At 51.7% G+C, this 19,802-nt stretch overlaps 1 long non-coding RNA gene across 1 annotated transcript in view; it reads right to left on the bottom strand.

Moving 5' to 3' along the window:
• Nucleotides 1-19,802, bottom strand: part of LOC139437800 (uncharacterized) — an 81,621-nt gene that overhangs the window by 34,212 nt on the left and 27,607 nt on the right. Inside the window, exon 2 of the long non-coding RNA XR_011647701.1 lies at nucleotides 15,573-15,703. This is a non-coding gene — a long non-coding RNA (uncharacterized lncRNA). The remainder of the gene's footprint in view (nucleotides 1-15,572; nucleotides 15,704-19,802) is intronic.

The following is a 19,802-nucleotide window of genomic DNA, read 5'->3' as shown; positions in this document are numbered from 1 at the left end:
TGCTCCACAAACTGGTGTTCATGCCACACACAGACTCCACAAAGTGAGGGTAATTGGGGGCCCCTGGTTCTGGTTCAGGTGCCACAGCCTGTGGCCAGGCTGGAAGTTATTTCTCCAGCCCTGCACCTGGGAACTTGGTCACTGCCATGTTGACCTGCCCCTGTGCTAGCCTTCTGCATACATGCCTTGCCTGGTCCTGCCCCATAATTTGTGATAGGGATCCATTCATATATCCATTCATGAATCCTAGAAAACCCAATTCCTACTTTCTCCATCAATTCTAGAGACTTTTTAATTCAATGAAAATAGTTAACTCTACATTAAGGAACATAAAACAGATTCTTGTCAGTATAGCCACACAGTGAATGGTTTGCAGAAGGGAGGAGCTCAAAATAACTAGATGGTATCTCCCTGCCCAGGAACCCAGTCCCTTGAAAATGAACTGAGAGCTGCCCTCCTGAGGCCAATGGCACTGAATCCTGTGATTGTGGCTGAGATCCTAGTAGTGACAGGGAGCCCAGCCCATCCCCATCCCCTCCTGCTGTGTGACCCTAAGGATGTGACATCACCCCATGAGCTTCAGTCTGACAAGCCACTAATTGGGGATTAAAGCAGAACATTTGTGTATTTTATAGAAGGAACCCAGATCTATTTACTTTTATTCACACTTATTTGTGTTATCATGTGAGCCTTCACCTCTGATCTCCAGTTTCACAAGGGACTGCTCCTCTGGTTCTGTTCCTGACTTATCACACCTACTTGACTTTAGTAGGTCATTCCTATCACCCTCAGTGCCCCCACCTGAATACTGACTAATTTAGATCCCGTTGTTTCTGAAAATTCCTTATACCTTATCTTTTCAGGAACACAGCATTGAATTTAGTAAATGGCAACCAAGATATTCAATAGTAGTCAAATGATTATATAATAAATAACCTCCATTCCTGAAAGAAGTTAATAGGAAAATAAACAGAAGTAAGATGAGCCAATTAACAGGACAAATCAGAAATTTCTTTAAAAGAGCAGGACAAGTGGACTGACCCACTGTGTGAAAGAGGAGAGAGGAAGAGCACCCAACATCCAGAAGCAGGTACACCTGGTTTCATCAGGTGGTCACATAGGATTGCACATTGGCAGAATTGAGTGTCCTCATCTTTGGGGACTAATGGGCTTGAAGGGAGACTGGAACAAATTCTTGCTAACAGAGAAGAAAATCCAATATGTGGGTGAGGATGAGTGCTAGATTGTGCTCACCCAAAGAAAGAGACAAAAAAGATGTCAGCACTTGTGGATATTAGTAAAGAAAGCTGTGGCTGGACACCAAAGCCAGACTTTTCACATCTTTGTGGGAAGAACCAATGGAAATGACTAATTTTCAATACAAAGAGCAGGCAGTACATATTTAAGTTAGATCGAAGATTACCAGTGATAAAGATACTGGAAAAGGTAGGTACCATGATCAGAGTGAGGGTAAGATGTGGGTGGGGTTAATTTGTAGAAGGGGAAAGTACAACTGATGTTTGTTATTTCCACCAGAGAATGTAAATAGTGGGAGCTACGAATGGAATGTGAACTTACAGAAATTGAGTCCAGATATTGGATGATAATGGAGGTTCATTACTAAAGTCATTTGTGACAAATGAAGCATGAATTGTAAAGAAAAATTGCAGCAACTATGAGACACTCTGTGAGTCTCCCACAGTTCTGGACCCACTGAATTAATAAAGCAACCCTGTCCCCCAGATACTACTAAGGCAAATAGAAGACCTCGATACCCTCCTTTCACATGTGCTTCTTGTTGTCTTATTGAGTTAGGTAAATGCTCCCAATGGAGTAGAATATTATTAGATGCCAACATTCTTAGTTAAATAATCATTTTAGTTTATTTTGTGAAAAAGGAAAACTTTCCCCCTGAGAGGAAACCCCTACCCTTTGCCCATCGCTCCTGCCCTGAGCCCTGTACTAAGTGGGTCCTGAGTACCCCCTGGGACCAGCTGTGACTTCCAGAGAGGCTCCTGTTGGCCTACAGGGCATTTCCCTCACAGTGTTACCAGGCTCTGCCCATGGTTTTGGACTGCTTTTTAGAGGTACTTCACACTGTTGATACCTTGTCTTCACAATGAATTGTCTTTAGTAAACTGGCATACTCTTCATGGAGACCAAATGCAGGATTCTATTAAATCAGCAGCATCACCCTGAAGGATCCTGTCAGATGCTCTCGAACAGTCCCATGAACAGCGAATCCAGAGCTATTTGGGGACTTTTAGAAGGTCTCTTAATTCATTTGTACTCCTCTAGTTAGAGAACACATCAGAGAACACTGGCTACCTACAGAACCACAGAGCTGAAAGGCAATTCACACAATTACTATACTCACAACACATGCATATGCACACACATATGCACACACAGACACATATGCACTCATTATACATACATTCACACATTTGCTATACACATTATACACATACAGAACTATAAAGACAAACATACACACATTAAATATATATACACATGCACATATCTGCTATTCCAATAATACACCCAAACTAACAAGTAAACATACAGGTGTGTGCATATACACATACATGTACATATCTGCACACATGCACACCCAAACAAGCACACACACATACATATGCTGTATCTATTTGCAACAATGGACTCCAAATGTGTCCTTCCCTATGCCCAGCTCATTGGTACTGCCCCTATGCTGATATTCAGCTTGCATATGTGTCTTCCTTCTGCAAACAGAACAAAAGCTAACATGAGCAACCTGAGACTTGGGTAGTGAATGCCTTAGGTTTGCCTTTCCCTGCATTGTCTCAGGGTCCTGAAGGTGGCCCCATGACAGGAAGCCAGGACTTCTCTCCAGTGGTCAGGAACATATGGCTGATCCATGTCAGTCACTCAAGCCAACACGGACCCACCCTAGATGGTTGGGAGGACACCCTGGACAAACAGCCCAGGAAACAGTGGTTATTGGTGGTTCTCAGTGGACTCAGAGCCCTAGTGGTGAAGCCAGGGAGACTCCTGGACAAGGCAACCCTCCCAGGACCAGAAACAGGCACTGGTCAAGGAAAAGGCCCCAAGAACATGAGGTTGGCTGGAGGTCAGATTCCCTGTTGCCCAGTGTCTGATGGCCTCCTGGTCCTCCCCTCTTGAAAGGGGATATTGTATGGCAAAGTGTCCCTGTTCTGTCACTTCAGTGTTGTCCATGGGTCAGAGAATCTCAATTTTGTAGATCACAGGCTTCCACAACAGAAGGATTTCATTCAAATTAAAAGCCATTATAAATTAAAAATTACTAAAATAACTAGTTAAATGGAAAGTCATGCCACAAATCAAGAGAAAGTATTTACAAGTAACATTTATGATGAAGTTCTATAGTTCTATATAAAGTTCACTTTCTCTTCAATAAAAAGAAAGAATAAAGATATATTTAAAAATTATATAAATTTTTAATGTTCATCTCACCCAAGAATATTTTTGAATGCCTAATTATCTCAAGAATAGAAAGTGAACATCTGCAATCCTTAAAGAAATGCAAATTATAACCACTTCACACTCACTAGAATGGCTATAATAAAATATTTTTTAAAAACTAGAAGAATTGCTGATAAAAACATGGCAAATACATGATATTGATAATATTCTAAAATATTTTGTTGGGGATGTAACCAAACAGGCTATAGGATGAATAGTATATGTTTTATATTATTATTATATTTAATAAATATGGAATCCAATCAATCACAATAAAAAATAATAAAGATTGGAACAGAAAAGAAAAAAATGGATCAGATAGTGTAAATTTTAAAAAGAATGAAAGAGATCATTTAATGATGTAAAGCAAATTGGCAAACAACTTTATCAAATGATGAAGGGACTAGAACATGAATTATCATTGTGATTGAAACCAGATTGTCACAGTAGACAGTATAGACAATGGAAAAAGATGATGCCTTTTTATAACAGGCAAGAAAAAAGAAAAAAGGTAACATTATATAAAGCTTAAGCTAAAAGAATGGACAGTTAAATGGAATGCATACATTCTTAGAAATAACTCAGTACCAAAACTCACTCACAATTTGCCAATGGCAATATTTCCATTATTAATAAATAATTGAACTATGTATTTAGAAAATTCTCACCAAACAATAAGCAATAGGTTTTATCTGTTTACTTGTTAAATACGTTCATGTCCTTTAAAAATAATATAAAATTTACATGAAATCTATCTGAAAATACAAATGAGGGAGAACAGCCTAACAATTTTATAAGGATTGAATATTCCTAATAATTCAAAGTGACACCACTATAAAAAAATGACTAAATATTAATAAATTTATAAGAAAAGGATACTTGATGTAATATTATCAATTCAATTGAATTATCAATTCAAATTCAGGAACATATAGAAACAGATCGATTTCGGAAGCGGCTGTGGTTCAATCAGTTGGGCTCCCAGCTATCATATGGGAGGTCCTGGGTTTGCATCCCGGGACCTCCTTGTGAAGGCAGGCTCACCTGCACATTGTGGAGAGGCACTGGCCCAGGTGTGGCAGAGTGCTGCCCGGCCCACAAGCGCAGGTGCCAGCCTGCAAGTGATATGGAAAGCCAACTCAGCAGGTGATGCAACAAAAAGGGAGACAAGCAAAAAAATGCAGAAGAGCATGCAGCAAATGGACACAGAGCAGACAGCAAGCAAGCCACAAGGGGGGGAGGGAAAATTTAAAAAAAAATACAGACACAGAAGAATAATGGACACTGAGAGCAGAGAGCATGCAAAAAGCCACAGGGTGTGGGGGATACTAAAAAAAACAGATTGATTCATATTAAATAAGGTTAATTTCTGTGAATTCATAGCTCAGAAAGCATTTTAAAATACATTTTTAAAAGCTTTCAAAGTTCATAGAATAATGTGGAATTAGTTCCTATTCTCAAAAGATGCAGAAAGAGGCTTTGTCAAATTCAACATCCATTCATCAGACAGACCCGTCAAACAAGAAATTGATGGGAGCATTCAAAAAATGACAAATGGCACCTGCAAAGATCCCACAGCAAACAGTATAGTTAATATCAAAATGTCATATTCCTTTACTGCAATCAAGGAAAATAAAAGTTAAAGAAATATCTGATTTCACAAATTCTGCACTGTGACTGAAATTCAGATAAATATGGGAATATAGATACATAATAGAAGGTTTTTAGAAGCTCTTAATAAAATGTCTGTTCTTCAGAAATAGAAAACCTCAAAATTGTCCCCACCCTTCCCCAGAACTTGATCCCTGATGTTTGGAGATGCTTTCCTGGGCTTGGAGTGTCCTGGCCATCCCGCTGACATCCAGCCTTCTGCCTGCCTGAAGGGAAGGTTTTCATGAGCTCACCTTGTACTCCCCTCACTCTGTCCCCCACAGTAATGCCCAGGCATATTCTCCACAGTCTCAGAGCTGCAGAACTGGCTCCTTGAGATGTTTCTGAGATGGAGAGTCAGCTACAGAGAGAAAGTATATAATGTGCCACCAGCAGCATTGAAGCATCCCACCTTCTGCAGCACCATTTTGGGGACTTGGGGGATCCAGTTCCAGCAGTAATCATGGACTGTGGTGAAGAACTCAAAGATCAAGCAGGTGGGAGAAAGGGTTTGAGAGGACTTCAGCAGTCCTGGAACTGATTGCTGCAGCTAAACCTATGACAGGACACCTGGAAACAAGAAACACTCTGAGTCACCCACTTCATAGGCCTGATCTCAATAATACTATTCCTAAAACCGAGAAGTTCACTGCTGAGATCTGCCACCAAGAGGAGGAAGCAATAAAGGATCCCATGTTCTGGACCAATACTATGTGTTCCAAAGAAATCTGTCCCAAAATATGAGAAAACTGAATCTCAATAGGGGAGAGCCTATGCTCTTAATAGCATCTAGAATGGTGAGGTGTTAGCAAGCATGATAACATTCATCTGATTGCACATCTCTATCAAAGATCTTGGGTACAAAGGTGCATTGCCACTGAACAATATTTTGAAAGGAATCTTTTTTGAGCAGTTGTTTTCAACAGCAGGTGAAAATATTTAGTAAACCATGTTGTAAAGAAATGTGCTATCATCAGGATTTGTTGTTGCCTTTATAGAGCACAGACAGAATAGATTTAGTATAATTCTTAAAGATCCTAAGATTTTTCAGAATGGTGAATGAGTATCAGCTGCAACTTAAATGCACCAGTGAGGGAAGTGGATTTGGCTCAACTGACAGGGCGTCCGCCTACCATATGGGAGGTCCAGGGTTCAAACCCAGGGCCTCCTGACCCATGTGGTAAGCAGGTCCATGCACAGTGCTGATGCATGCAAGGAGAGCCGTGCCACATAGGGGTGTCCCCTGCGTAGGGGAGCCCCACGCACAAGGAGTGCACCCCTTAAGGAGAGCCGTCCCATGCCAGAAAAGCTCAGCCTGCCCAGGAGTGGCGCCACACACACAGAGAGCTGACACAGCAAGATGACACAACAAAAAGAGACAAAGATTCCTGGTGCCACTGACAAGAATCCCAGCGGACACAGAGAGCAGACAGTGGGGTTGGGGTGGGGGAAGGGGAGAGAAATAGAAAATAAACCTTAAAAAATAAAATAAAATAAAATAAATTCACCAGCTGCATTAGCCCTTAACAAGAGACTTAACCACTCCTTTAAATCTTTGAATCTAGGTGGTGGTGTGTCTCTTGCTATGAAAATCCCAGATGGCATCTTTTTCCAATGTAAGGCTGTATTGTCTAACATTGAAATTATGTTGTTTTGTGTCACGGCCTTCATCCATTATCTTAGCTATGGCTTCTAAATAACTTGCTGCAGCTTTTACATAAACATTTGCTGCTGCTTCATCTTGCACTTAATGTTATAGAGATTGCCTCTTTACCTAAACCTCGTGAATCAAACTCTGCTAGTGTCCAGTAACCTCCTACTGTCCAGTAACCGTCTACGCAAGCAACAGCACCCGCCGGCACCAATCAAGTCCCTTTACGTATCCCTAGACCCTATAAAACCATGTCCCCTTCAACAATAAAGCAGACTTGTGCCTAGACCTTTTCTCTGTGGTGTTTTTGCTTGCACCGCGCGTCCCCCGTGCCTGAGCGGAGAGAGCGAGGGCCCAATGGCTTCGTGCCAAACCCCCTCCTCTCCTTCGACCGCGAGGCAGCCCCCATCTGGAGAGCCCGCCCAGCCAACCGCTGACCCTCCCGGAGGCCCGCCGCTGCCCGCATTTGGTGCCCAACATGGGTGGGGCCCACTCTGACGCCTAGCCCCACGCTTCGCTTAAGGTAGGGACTTTTCGGCGTCTTCCATTCAAACCAGAATGGGTGCTTCACTCTCCTCCCATCAGGTCCCGCAGGTTCGGGCCCTGGCTGCCCTCCTGGAAACTAACCAGGTTAGAGTTTCCGTCCGCCAGCTTCAGCGCTACTGGGACTTACTTCTCCCGTTCAATCCCTGGCTCATCACCTGCCCGCTCTGGAGTCCTCAGACTTATGCCCGGCTGATCGAACGAGTAGCCTCAGCCATGGAACATGAGGGCCGGGTCTTTCCCCCCGGCCTCCTCCCCGCTCTTGTGGCCATTCGTGCTTGTTTGCAAGGCGTGCCCACTCCCGAGGCCAAGGCCTTCCCGTGCGATACCGTGGATGAGTCAGGGGAAGGGCGCGGCCGCCAAGACGGCGCTCCCGGTAACGACTCCGATGCCCAATCGCTCTCGGCTCAGTTGGAGGCCGCGCTTGAGCTTGACTCCCCTTGCGCCGCTGATTCTGACTCCAACCAGGATGGTGCACTTCCGCCTTCTTCCTCACGAAACAAAGGAAAGCCCACCCAAGAGGGCGCGCTCCCTCCTTCTTCCTCCCAAAAGAGGAAGAAGCCGCACTCCCCGCCCCTTCCTGCTTCTTCACGGAAGGACTATCCGCCGTTGTACCCTCCCCTTGCTGCCTCGGCGCCATCTTGCCCCTACCCGGAACTGGCGTCATCTTGCCCTTACCCGGAACCGGAAGCGCTTCATCCGCCATCTTCTGATGATGACCTAGATGATGCGTACAAGCACCCGCCATCTTATGTGCCACCGAATAGACACCCCCTCCCGCGCTCTAATAATCTTCTCTTTGAGCCCCCCACTGCTCCAATCACTGATATGTATCCGCTAAATCCCAATCATTCTCGTGCGAACCCCCAAATATGGGTTCCCTTCTCCCCGAAAGACGTGCAAACCCTCCGCAGCGCTATCCGAGAGGATGGTCTCGCCAGCCCCCATGCTCAAGACCTCCTTGAACGTATGACCTTTGCCCGCTGTCTCCCCTACGACTGGATATCCCTCGCGAGAGGCATACTTCCCTCGTGGCAGTTTATTGACTGGCACGCACATTTCGCTGCCGAGAACGGAAAAGAAATCGCCGAGAACACTCGCGACGGCACCCGATATCCTGCCAACGCGTTCCTCGGACTGGGGTGCTATGCCATGCCACAGAGCTACGTCGCCCTCCCTCAAGGCTTCTTCCTCCAGCTAAAGCAGTGTGCCCTCCGTGCCTTCTGCAACTGCGCCACCTCCACACCCGAGCCACTCACCAGACTTTTCCAGAAACCAGAGGAACTGTTCTCCAACTTCATGGCACATGTCCAGGCCATGGCCGAGCGCAAGGTCGTTGGCACGCAGGTCCAGACCTCCTTCATCAAGGACATTGTTCAGGAGGGTGCAAACCCAACTTGCAAGGCAATCATCAGGCCGCTGAGAGACAAGCCCCTCCACGACTGGGTCCTCGCCTGCTCCGGAGTCAACGCCCAGACCTCCGCCATGGCCCAGGCTGTCCTCGCTGCCGTCTCGGCCTCCAACGAATGCTTCTGCTGTGGCGAACTCGGCCACTTCGCTCGAGACTGCCCCAACAAGCCACGGCCGCCACCGGACGTGCCTAACATAGGCCATCCACCACGGCCTCCTTCCACTCCGTGCCCGCAATGCGGAAAAGGATACCACTGGGCCTGCGACTGCCGCGTCCCTAACACCAGCTGCAAGCCTTTAAACAGCCATGGGGGCAGGCCTCAGCCCTGCAACAAAGAGGCCGCAACGACTCAGCGCCCCCGCCCATGAAAGTACTCTGGTCTGTTCCCATCGCACCCTCCACCAGGCCTCTTCTCTCTATCCAAGTCTCCGGCCACTGGCTCACAGGGCTACTCGACACAGGAGCAGAAATTTCCTGCATCCCACTCGACCAGGCCGGGCACCTCCCTCTGACCGATGGCCCCCTAGTGGTGGGAGCCACCGGCCAAGCGCCCTCCCAACAAGTTGCCCAGGACATCGTCTGGAGAGACGCAGAAGGTCGACAGGGAACCTTCCGCCCCCTCGTTCTGAAGGAAATCTCGCAAGTTCTTTGGGGCCGTGATATCCTGCATCAGTCGGGAGCCGTTCTCACTGCCACGCCACCGCAGCTGCCCCCCCAATAGTTTCGGCCATTGCTCGCGTTCGACCTCCAGCACCCGTTCCTCTGCAATGGGATACAGAGGAGCCCATTTGGGTGGAGCAATGGCCTTTCCCAATCCCTAAACTGGACATTCTTAAGGGGCTTGTTGATGAGCAGCTTCACGCGAGCCACATCGAGCCCTCCACCAGCTCATACAACTCGCCAATTTTCTTCATTCAAAAGAAGAATGGGAAGTCCCGTCTACTTCAAGACTTAAGAGAAATCAACAAACACATCAAGCCTATGGGATCGCCGCAGCCCGGCCTCCCCCACCCTACCGTGGTGCCCCGGCATTGGTTTGTTGCTGTGATAGATATTAAAGACTGCTTTTTCTCCATCCCGTTGCACCCGGACGACCGACCGAAATTCGCCTTCACGGTTCCTCAGACCAACCATCGGGAACCGGCACTGCGATACCACTGGCGCGTTCTACCTCAGGGCATGCGAAACAGCCCTGCCATTTGCCAGATGTATGTACGCGAAGCCATCCAGCCACTCATGAAGTACGCTAACATCATCCACTATATGGATGACTTGCTCGTGGCCCATCCCTCAGAGTCAGGTCTGCACGCAGTCCTGGAGCAACTGCTGCGCCACCTTCGAGACCTAGATCTCAAAGTCAATACACAGAAGCTAATGGTTCATCCACCCTACCAGTTCCTAGGGTTCTCCATCACTTCCACCGTTGCGCCCCAAACGCCACACATCAGAATTCCTGACCTGCTTACGCTCCTCGAATTGCAACAACTCTGCGGACAGAGCAATTGGTTGCGCCCAGCGCTGCCGCTTACCACAGAGCAACTCCAGCCCCTGTACTGGCTACTCTGCTCCAACGCTCCGCCATCATCCGCACCCAGAAAGAGGATTCGCCTCACCAACGAGGCCAAAAATGCCCTGGCCTGGGTAAATAGAGCTATCGAACAGTGCCAACTCCAGCGACATGAGCCTGGGAAACCGTTGTTAGGCCTAGTCTTACCCACTCGGGGAACACCTACTGGCCTTCTTTGGCAAGACAGACCGCTCTTCTGGGTCCATATGGCAAAGAGCAAGATCCGAAAGATTGGACCTCAAACCACCCTACTCGTTCAGCTCGCCACCGCCCTAGTCACACAAGCCACCCATCATTATGGGTGCCCAACTGACACCATTGTGTGGCCCTTCACCGCCGGGCAAGTCACCACCCTGCTACGCAGCTCCATTGATATGCAGACTCTTATGGAGCTTTATCATGGCAACTTCGATAACCACTTTCCACAGCATCGGTTACTGCAGGGCCTTCCCCTGCTAGAAATCGCCGCCCCCGGCCATTTCCCTTTTCCGTCCAGCAAGCCTCTTCCAGACACCACCATCATTTTCACAGACAGCCTCCAAGACTAAGTTTGCCGCCGTTGTCTTCGCACCCGGCGAGCACCAGCCACGTTCACATGTGCGCCTCCATCAATCCTCTATGCAAGTGGCCGAACTGCGTGCTGTCATCTTAGCACTCCAAACCCATCCCCACTGTCCACTGAACATCTTTACAGACAGCCTCTACTGCCTACAAGTCTGCCAAGTCATCACCTTTTCTGCGTTTTTTCCGCCCAACAACTCAGCGAGTGAAAGCATCAACGTCGCTCTCCTGGACCTTCAAGAGCTCATAGAGAACCGCCGACAGCCTTGGTTCATCGCTCACATCCGCAGCCATTCCGGCCTTCCCGGGCCCCTGGCCCACGGCAACCACCTTGCTGATCAGGCCGTTCACCTGCTTCCAGCCGAGACCACCGTCGCAGTCGGAGACCTCATCAATCAGGCCAAGCTGCTGCATGCCAGATTTCACTTCTCAGCAGCTGGCCTCCACAAACTCTTTCCAGACCTCCCAATCCATACCTGCAAACACCTTGTGCGGTCATGCCGAACGTGCGCTCCATTGCTGCCCTTGGGGCCGCTCCAACCGCAGGGCGTTAACCCTCATGGGCTCCGCCCCAATTCCAGATGGCAACTGGACGTCACTCACGTCCCCCAGTTTGGCCGATGGAAATACCTCCACGTAGCCATCGACATCTTCTCTCATCTCTGCTACGCAACCACGCTCACCGGAGAAACGGCCAAGCACGCCATCCAAGCGCTCAGAGAATCTATTCTTTTCATGGGCATTCCATGGGACATCAAGACAGACAACGGACCTGCCTACCGGAGCGCCTCCTTTGCCGAATTCCTCAAGCTCTACGACATCACCCATCACTTCGGCATTCCCTACAATCCGCAGGGACAAGGCCTAGTAGAGCGTGCTCACCAGTCTCTCAAAACCCTCATTCTCAAGATATCTGCCGACCAGCCGCGTCGCACCCCTCGCGACGTCATCACAGAGGCCCTGATCCGACACAACCTGATGACCTTCAATGCCCAAGGCTTTTCACCAGTCCACATGCACTGGGGGCCTACCTTCCGGCCCACCCCTGCACCGCTTGTCTTCTGGCATGACCCGCAAACCACCCAATGGCATGGACCTGCCCCTCTCTTAGCCCAAGGACGGGGATTCGCCTGCGTTTTCCCTGAATCAGAGCTGCAGCCCATCTGGGTCCCAGGATGTCTCATCAAGCCCCACACCACCGAGGCTTCCGCTAACGCTGACACCAATGATCCTCCTAACGAGTTGCCTACCTAACTTGCCTCCTTCCCATCGCTGTTTCCTTTGTAGTTTTCTCTCTCGCTTTTGTCTCCACAGATGATTCGCCGCCATGTGGGTAGTTCCGTTCTTCCCATTGCTCTCATCGTCATGCTTCCCTTCATCTCCCCGGCCATTGTCAACTCGGCCCATCAACGCTCCAATTGGACCCTCCAGCACTGGCAAGAGGAAGCCTTCCTCATCATCAGAAAACTACTGCCCACGCCTGAATCCCAACCCCTCGCCGTTGGCCCCAATAAAGTCCTCAATCCCCCCGCCTCCCCCCCCTTCCAGTGGCAACCCCCCCTCGTCCATGGCTCCCCAGCCATGGCCCCCCCTACCAAGTATTCCAGTCCCCTTCTCGCGTTAATCTATGCATCCTACTTATCTCTAAATACTTCTCACCCCAACCTCACAAAGAACTGTTGGCTCTGCCTCTCCCCCTCCCTTCCTATCTATGAGCCTGTCGCCGTTAACTTCACGTTCAACGAATCCACTTCAGTATACCCAGCCGAGTGCAACTGGAACACTTCCTCCGTCCCCCTAACCTTTCAATCTGTTTCCTCCACAGGACGCTATGTTCATTCTCGTCAAGGTTCCCACCCCTCCCTTAGTGCTTGCTCTAACTACTCCTCTCCCAGCACTTCCGCCAAGTTCTTAATCCCCCTTAACACCTCCCAATGGCTTTGCACCCCCACCGGGCTAACCCCCTGCCTCAATGTCGCCACCCTCAATGCTACCCATGAGACTTGCCTGCTCATCCTTCTCGCTCCTTGAGTCGTTTACCATTCTGACCACGAATTTTTCCACCGCGTACTGAGCAGACAAACCTCCCTCCACTTACAAAGGAGAGAGCCTGTCACCGCAGTCCTAACAGTCGCTACCCTTCTAGGTCTTGCAGGGGCAGGCATAGGGATCGCCGCCCTCGCCACACAGTCCTCTGCCCTCTCTTCTCTCAGACAGGCCATCGACGAAGATATCACCTACCTTCAAAATGCTGTAAAACATCTAAAAAATTCTCTCAATTCTCTCTCTGAGGTAGTCCTCCAGAACCGCTGCAGCCTCCTCGACCTCCTCCTCCTTAAGGAAGGGGGTCTCTGTGCCACCCTTGGAGAGGAGTGCTGCGTATACGCCAACTCCACCGGCTTAGTTGAGGACAACCTGAGAAAGGTCCAGGAGGTATTGGATAAGCGCCGCAAAGAGCGAGAAAATGCGAACTATTTTTCCAGTGTTCTCCATACCCTCCTCCCATACCTCCTTCCATTTTTAGGCCCACTCATCATCATCATCTTAGCCCTCACTGTAGGACCCTGGGCCATCAAAAAAATAGTCTGCCTCACCAAAGACCAAGCCAACGCGGTATTCAGCTCCTTCGTGCAGGTTCATTATCAATGCCTTGCCACTAAAGAGCCACCACCAAGCCATCCGCCGCGCTCCTCCCGCCCCCGCCGCAAACACCGAACCGCACGCCTGTAACCTCCTGTCTCCCTTTCCTCACTCATCTCCCTCCTCCTCCCCCAATCGGGCGAGGGGTTCAGGAACATCACGACTCCGTTTTGCTGGCAGAGCTCGGCGCGCGCCAGGCGCCGGCGTGCGCCGACCCCAGCAGCAGGCACATGCGTCCTGGCCAGACGCTGTGTCCTCTGCAGCTGAGAGCAGCTGGGAGGGCCCTCTGCTTCTCGCTGCCAGCCAGTCCTCGTGGTCTCCCTCCTCCCCTCATCTTACCCCAGTACCCCGTCCCATACTGCCCCTGCTGCCACCAGTTCACCTCCCCTGAAGCACATACTTTTAAACAAAAGGGAGCAATTGTCCCTGTCTCCTTCCCACCCAGTATTGGCAGCCGGCACTGCCCCTCCTTCTCCCCTTCTCCGTCTTCCGCCTAGCCGTTATCTAGACAGCCCACACTTTCTCCTTCCCCTCCCTTGCTCCTAACCTCTTAGCCAGCTTACTGTCCAGTAACCGCCTACTGTCCAGTAACCGCCTACTGTCCAGTAACCGTCTACGCAAGTAACAGCACCCGCCGGCACCAATCAAGTCCCTTTACGTATCCCTAGACCCTATAAAACCATGTCCCCTTCAACAATAAAGCAGACTTGTGCCTAGACCTTGTCTCCATGGTGTTTTTGCTTGCACGGCGTGTCCCCCGTGCCTGAGCGGAGAGAGCGAGGGCCCAACGGCTTTGTGCCGAACCCCCTCCTCTCCTTCGACCACGAGGCAGCCCCCGTCCGGAGAGCCCGCCCGGCCAACCACCGACCCTCCCGGAGGTCCGCCGCTGCCCGCATGCTAGCATCAAACTTTGTTCTGCACCTTCATCACCTCTCTCAGTGCTCTTAGAATTGAAGAGAGTTAGGGACATTCTATGGATTAGGGTTTGACTTAAGGGAATGTAGCAGTTGATATACCCAGAAATCTAAAACTTTTCCCACATCAGCAATAAAGCTGCTTCCCTCTCTCATCTTTCATGTGATCACTGGAGTAGAACTTTGAATTTCCTTTAAGAACTTTTCTTTGCATTCACAATTTGGCTGTTGGTACAAGAGACCTAGCTTTTGGCCTTTCTTGGCTTTTGTCCTGCCTTCTTAAGCAAGCTTAATCATTCATAATTATGAAAGACTTTCAAGGTGGTAGGGTGGCACCATGTGGGAGCGTGGCGACAGCAAGGGTCGGCTCGTCTCCAGGCGCCGGTGCGAGTCGGACCCGGGTGGCGGGAACGGGCGTTAAGGCCCTCCGCTTGGGGTTCAGGCGTACTGCCCGCCCCTCTGCCCAGCTGCACCTGCTTCCCTCTCGGTGGCCTAACCCCGCCTCTCCCCCGAGGGCCACCACTGCACCATGATAGCCCCGCCTCGCTGCCGCTGAGAACCCTGGCTACCCCGTCTTCTGCCCGCAACCAGTGATGCACCCCTGCATGAACCTATCAGCCGCCTGCCACACTCCGGCCACGCCCCCTGCCCCTCCCCCATCTTCGCCCTATATTAACCGCTGTACTTCCTGAATAAATCAGACTTGTGCACAGATCCTGGTCTCCTCGGTAGTCTTCTTCCTACCGCGCGTCCTCCGCACCTTGCCGGCCCCGGAGCCCCTTCTCGGAAGGCCCCTCCATGTGTTGCAGCCCTCCGCCCAAGCCCACACCGCCCCTGCAGCGGCCCTCCGGGCGAGCCCACACTGTGACATTTGGCGTCCAATGTGGGGGCAACAACTTCCCGGCCGGACCCCCACCCGACTCGCCCGCAAGGTAAGGACCCCCGTCTTCGCTAGGCCCCACCGTCGGTGCCATGGGCGGCCGTCTTTCCTCCCGCCAGGCGCCTCAGGTTAGGGCCCTTGCCGGCCTTTTAGACACCAATCATATGAATGTCTCAGTAAAGCAGCTCCAAACGTACTGGGACCTTTTGCTGCCTTTCGACCCCTGGCTCTCCACTTGCCAGCTGTGGGACCTGGACACGTACACTAACCTCATTGACCACGTCACGGCGGCTATGGAGTATGAGAACAAGCGTTTTCCCCCCAGCCTTCTCCCCACGCTCATCGCCATTCGCTCGTGCCTCCAGGGCACCCCCGTCAATCGGGACGCTTTCCACTGCACCTGCGGTAAGAGCAAGGGAGAGGGGTCTCAGTCAGACAGTGATTCGGACACCGAGTCCTTTTCCAGCTGCCTCAACAACGCCCTGGACTCTTGCCCGCCCAAACCGGACGTGCCTACCTCGCCCTAAGATGGCGAACTTCCGCCTTCTTCTTGGGAGGATAAAGGGAAGTCCCTCCCCCTATACCCGCCCCCTCTGGCGATGGCGCCATCTTGGCCCCCGCCGGAAGAGGAGCGGCCGCCATCTTACAAGCCGCCTACCCCCTGGGGCAGTCTGCCATCTTGTGAGGCGCCGCCATCTTGGGACGAGCCACGTTCTCGCCCCACCCCCTGGGCACCCCCCGCCGCGGATCCCTCATCCGCCAGAGGGCCCATGGGTACTTGGCTCCCACGGGCAGAGGCCCCCGCGCATCAGACGCCATTCTTATACCCGCTGAATGCTGCCCCCTCGCGGCACCGTCCGCAGGATTGGTACCCCTTTACAGCCGATGAAATAAAAAACCTCCGCAAGGCTGTTAGAGAGGATGGCCTCGGTAGCCCATACGTCCAACATTTGCTTGAGGAGCTTAACACTCAGCTCGCGGTTCTGTATGACTGGGTTTCCCTCGCTCGGGCCATTCTAACCCCCGGCCAATTCATCGACTGGCGTGCTCACTTTACATCAGAGGCAGAAAAGCAAGTGGCACACATTGCCTGTGTCGGGACTCGCCATCCCCTGGACGCTTACACAGGCACGGGCCAATTTGCCAATCCGGCCCAATATCACAACACCCCCCCCCGAGTTCTGGCTCCAACTTTGCGAGCTGGCTTTCCGCGCTTTCCGCAGCTGCTCCGCCACCAGACCTGAGCCACTTGCCAAGCTAGTCCAATGAAAAGAGGAAGACTTCGCTGACTTCGTATCCCAGGTTCAGGAGGCCTGCAAGCGCAAGGTCCCTGGCGAGCATGTGCAACAAGCCCTCGCCCGGGAACTCATTCTGGAAGGGGCCACCAATGCCTGCCGACAAGCCATCCTACCAATGAAGGAAAGGGGAGTACACGACTGGATCCTGGCCTGCTCCCACATAGACCCGCAGGCCACCGCGCTGGCTCAGGGCATAGCCAAGGCCATGTCCCTCTCCTCCGACTGCTTCAAATGCGGAGAAACCGGACATTTTGCCCGCGAATGCCCTCATGCCGCCCGACCACGACCATCCACGAACACGCCTCGAGACACCGGAGGAGCCAGACCACGCGCGCCTCCCACCCCATATCCCTGCTGCAGCAAAGGATACCATTGGACCCTTGACTGCCGCACCGCCAACAGCCAACAGCAGCCTTTAAACGCGAGAGGGGGCAGGCCTCAGCCCCACCAGCAAGAGGCCGCTCACCCACGCCGCCACCCCCTGCCATAATGTGGACCGTTCCACTGGGACCCAAGAAACCAATAATGGAGTTAGAGGTTGAAGGCCAATGGTTCGAGGGAATCCTTGACACCGGGGCAGAAATATCCTGCTTCCCAGAAACAGCCACACACAACTGGGGTGTGCTCCCCGGCCCCCGCGTCATTGGAGCCACCGGAACAGCTCCCTCATTCCAAACCAGCCGAGATCTTATTTGGAAGGACAAGGAAGGCCGCCAAGGCACCTTCCGCCCCCTTGTCCTGCCCACCATCGACAATATCCTCTGGGGCCGGGATGTCCTCTCGAACTGTGGAGCCATTCTATCCACGGCTCCCCCCCAATGATATACGCCACTGCTCGCATTACACCTCCAGCACCCACTCCTCTTGAATGGGATACCGAGGAGCCCATTTGGGTGGAGCAGTGGCCCATCTCATCCCACAAACTGTTAGTTCTCCGAGCTCTTGTCTATGACCAGCTCGACGCAGGACACATTGAGCCATCCACCAGTCCGTACAACTCACCCGTCTTCGTCATTCAGAAGAAGTCAGGCAAGTACCGGCTCCTCCATGACCTGCGTGAGATCAACAAGCACATCCGCCCAATGGGCTCCCCCCAAACGGGGTGCCCCCACCCCACGGCTATACCTAGACACTGGTGCGCCGCCACCATCGACATCAAGGACTGTTTCTTCTCCATTCCACTGCACCCAAAAGACCATCCAAAATTCGCCTTCACACTCCCGTGCACCAATCACCAAGAAGTAGCTGAGCGTTACCAATGGCGAGTCCTCCCGCAAAAAATGTGGAACAGCCCGGCCATCTGCCAGCTTTATGTCAAGAAGGCAATTCAGCCATTAAATAACATTGCATACATTGTTCATTACATGGACGACCTTCTTGTGGCGCATGAAACCCCCGGAGGCCTCCAAGCCATCGTCACGGCATTACTGCGCCATCTCAACCACCTTGGCCTACAAGTCCAATAAGATAAGGTATGCATGGAGCTCCCCTTCACCTTTCTAGGCTTCAACATCCACAATACCATCATGCCTGCGGCCCCCCAACTGGCCATTTCGCAGAAGCTATCTCTGACAGAGCTACAGCAAATCTGTGGGCACATCAATTGGCTCCGTTCGGCTCTCCCGATCACCACCGCTCAACTACAACCCCTCTTCGCCCTCCTGCAAACCAACCAAGACCCTCCGCAGGCCATAACAAAGAAAATCGCTATTACCTCGGCTGCGCAGGAGGCCATCCGAGCTGTCAATGATGCCCTGCGAGAATGCCAACTGCAGCGTCACGACCCCAACCGAGCCATCTTGGCGCTGATCCTGCCTACCACGGGTATGCCCACCGGGCTCCTCTGGCAGAAGGGGCCCCTTCTCTGGCTCCATACCGCCAAAAGCAAGCTCAGAAAAATCGGCCCGCAAGTCACCCTCTGGATCTCCTTGGCCATTGACCTCGTCCGGCAATGCACCCACACATATGGTACTCCCCCTGACACCATTGTGTGGCCACTTGATGCCAAGAAAACCACCACGCTGCTTCTGTCCAGTCCAGACATGCAAGTCCTTGTGGAACTCTTCCATGGCGAATTTGACAACCACTACCCCAGCCATCGGCTGCTTCAGGGCATCTCCCAGTTATCCTTCATCCCTCCACCGCACCACCCCTTCCCGTCTCGCCGCCCCTACCCACATGCCACCACCACCTTCACTGACGCCTCCAAGCACAAGTTCGCAGCTGTCATCTACTCGCCTGGTACGTCAGAGCCTCAAATACTCATCCACATCAACGTGAACTCTGTCCAGGTAAGAGAGCTCCGAGCCGTCGTCCTAGCTCTCTGCGCCTGTCCTGACAGACCCCTCAACATCTTCACCGACAGCCTGTACACCTTGCAAGTCTGCCAAGTCTTGGCTTTTGCCACGTTATTTCCTGCCAAAAGGCCTATCGACCAAGCACTCCTAACTCTCCAGAGTCTCTTGGAAAACCGCACGGCGCCCTGGTACATCGCCCATGTGAGGAGCCATTCTGGCCTTCCTGGACCTATCGCCGCTGGCATTAACCTCGCCGATCAAGCCGTCCAAGCCCTCCCAGCCTCAGTAGAGTGCTCGGGAGGCTGACCACCCGCCCCTCCACCTGGCAACCTCCTCAACCAAGCGAAGTTACTCCACTCTCGATTTCACTTCTCTGCCAGGAGCCTTCACAAGTTGTTCCCGGAACTTTCCATCCAGGCCTGCAAGCACATGGTCAGATGCTGCCGAACCTGTGCACCCCTTCTGCCCCTTGGGCCACTACAGCCGCAAGGAGTTAATCCGTGAGGGCTACGCCCCAATGCCCGATGGCAAATGGACGTCACCCACGTGCCCCAGTTCGGCAGGCTCAAGTATCTCCATGTGGCCATCGACACCAACTCCCACCTGTGCTATGCCGTTCCCCTCCCAGGAGAAACAGCCAAGCACTGCATTCAGGCCCTCAGACAAGCCATCCTCTTCATGGGAGTCCCATGGGACCTGAAAACTGACAATGGACCAGCATATCGCAGCGCTTCCTTCGCAGCGATCCTGAGGCTATACAACATCACTCATCACTTTGGAATTCCGTTCAACCCCCAAGGTCAAGGCATGGTTGAACGCACTCATCTCTTCCTCAAGCATCTTATTCAAAAGGAAAGGAGCAACCATCCCTGCCAAACACCTGGAGAAATTGTCACCTCTGCCT

The sequence above is a fragment of the Dasypus novemcinctus genome, chromosome 28 (assembly GCF_030445035.2).
Source record: "Dasypus novemcinctus isolate mDasNov1 chromosome 28, mDasNov1.1.hap2, whole genome shotgun sequence".
NCBI classification, from domain to species: Eukaryota; Metazoa; Chordata; class Mammalia; order Cingulata; family Dasypodidae; genus Dasypus; species Dasypus novemcinctus.
This window is presented reverse-complemented; position numbering and strand designations above follow the sequence as displayed.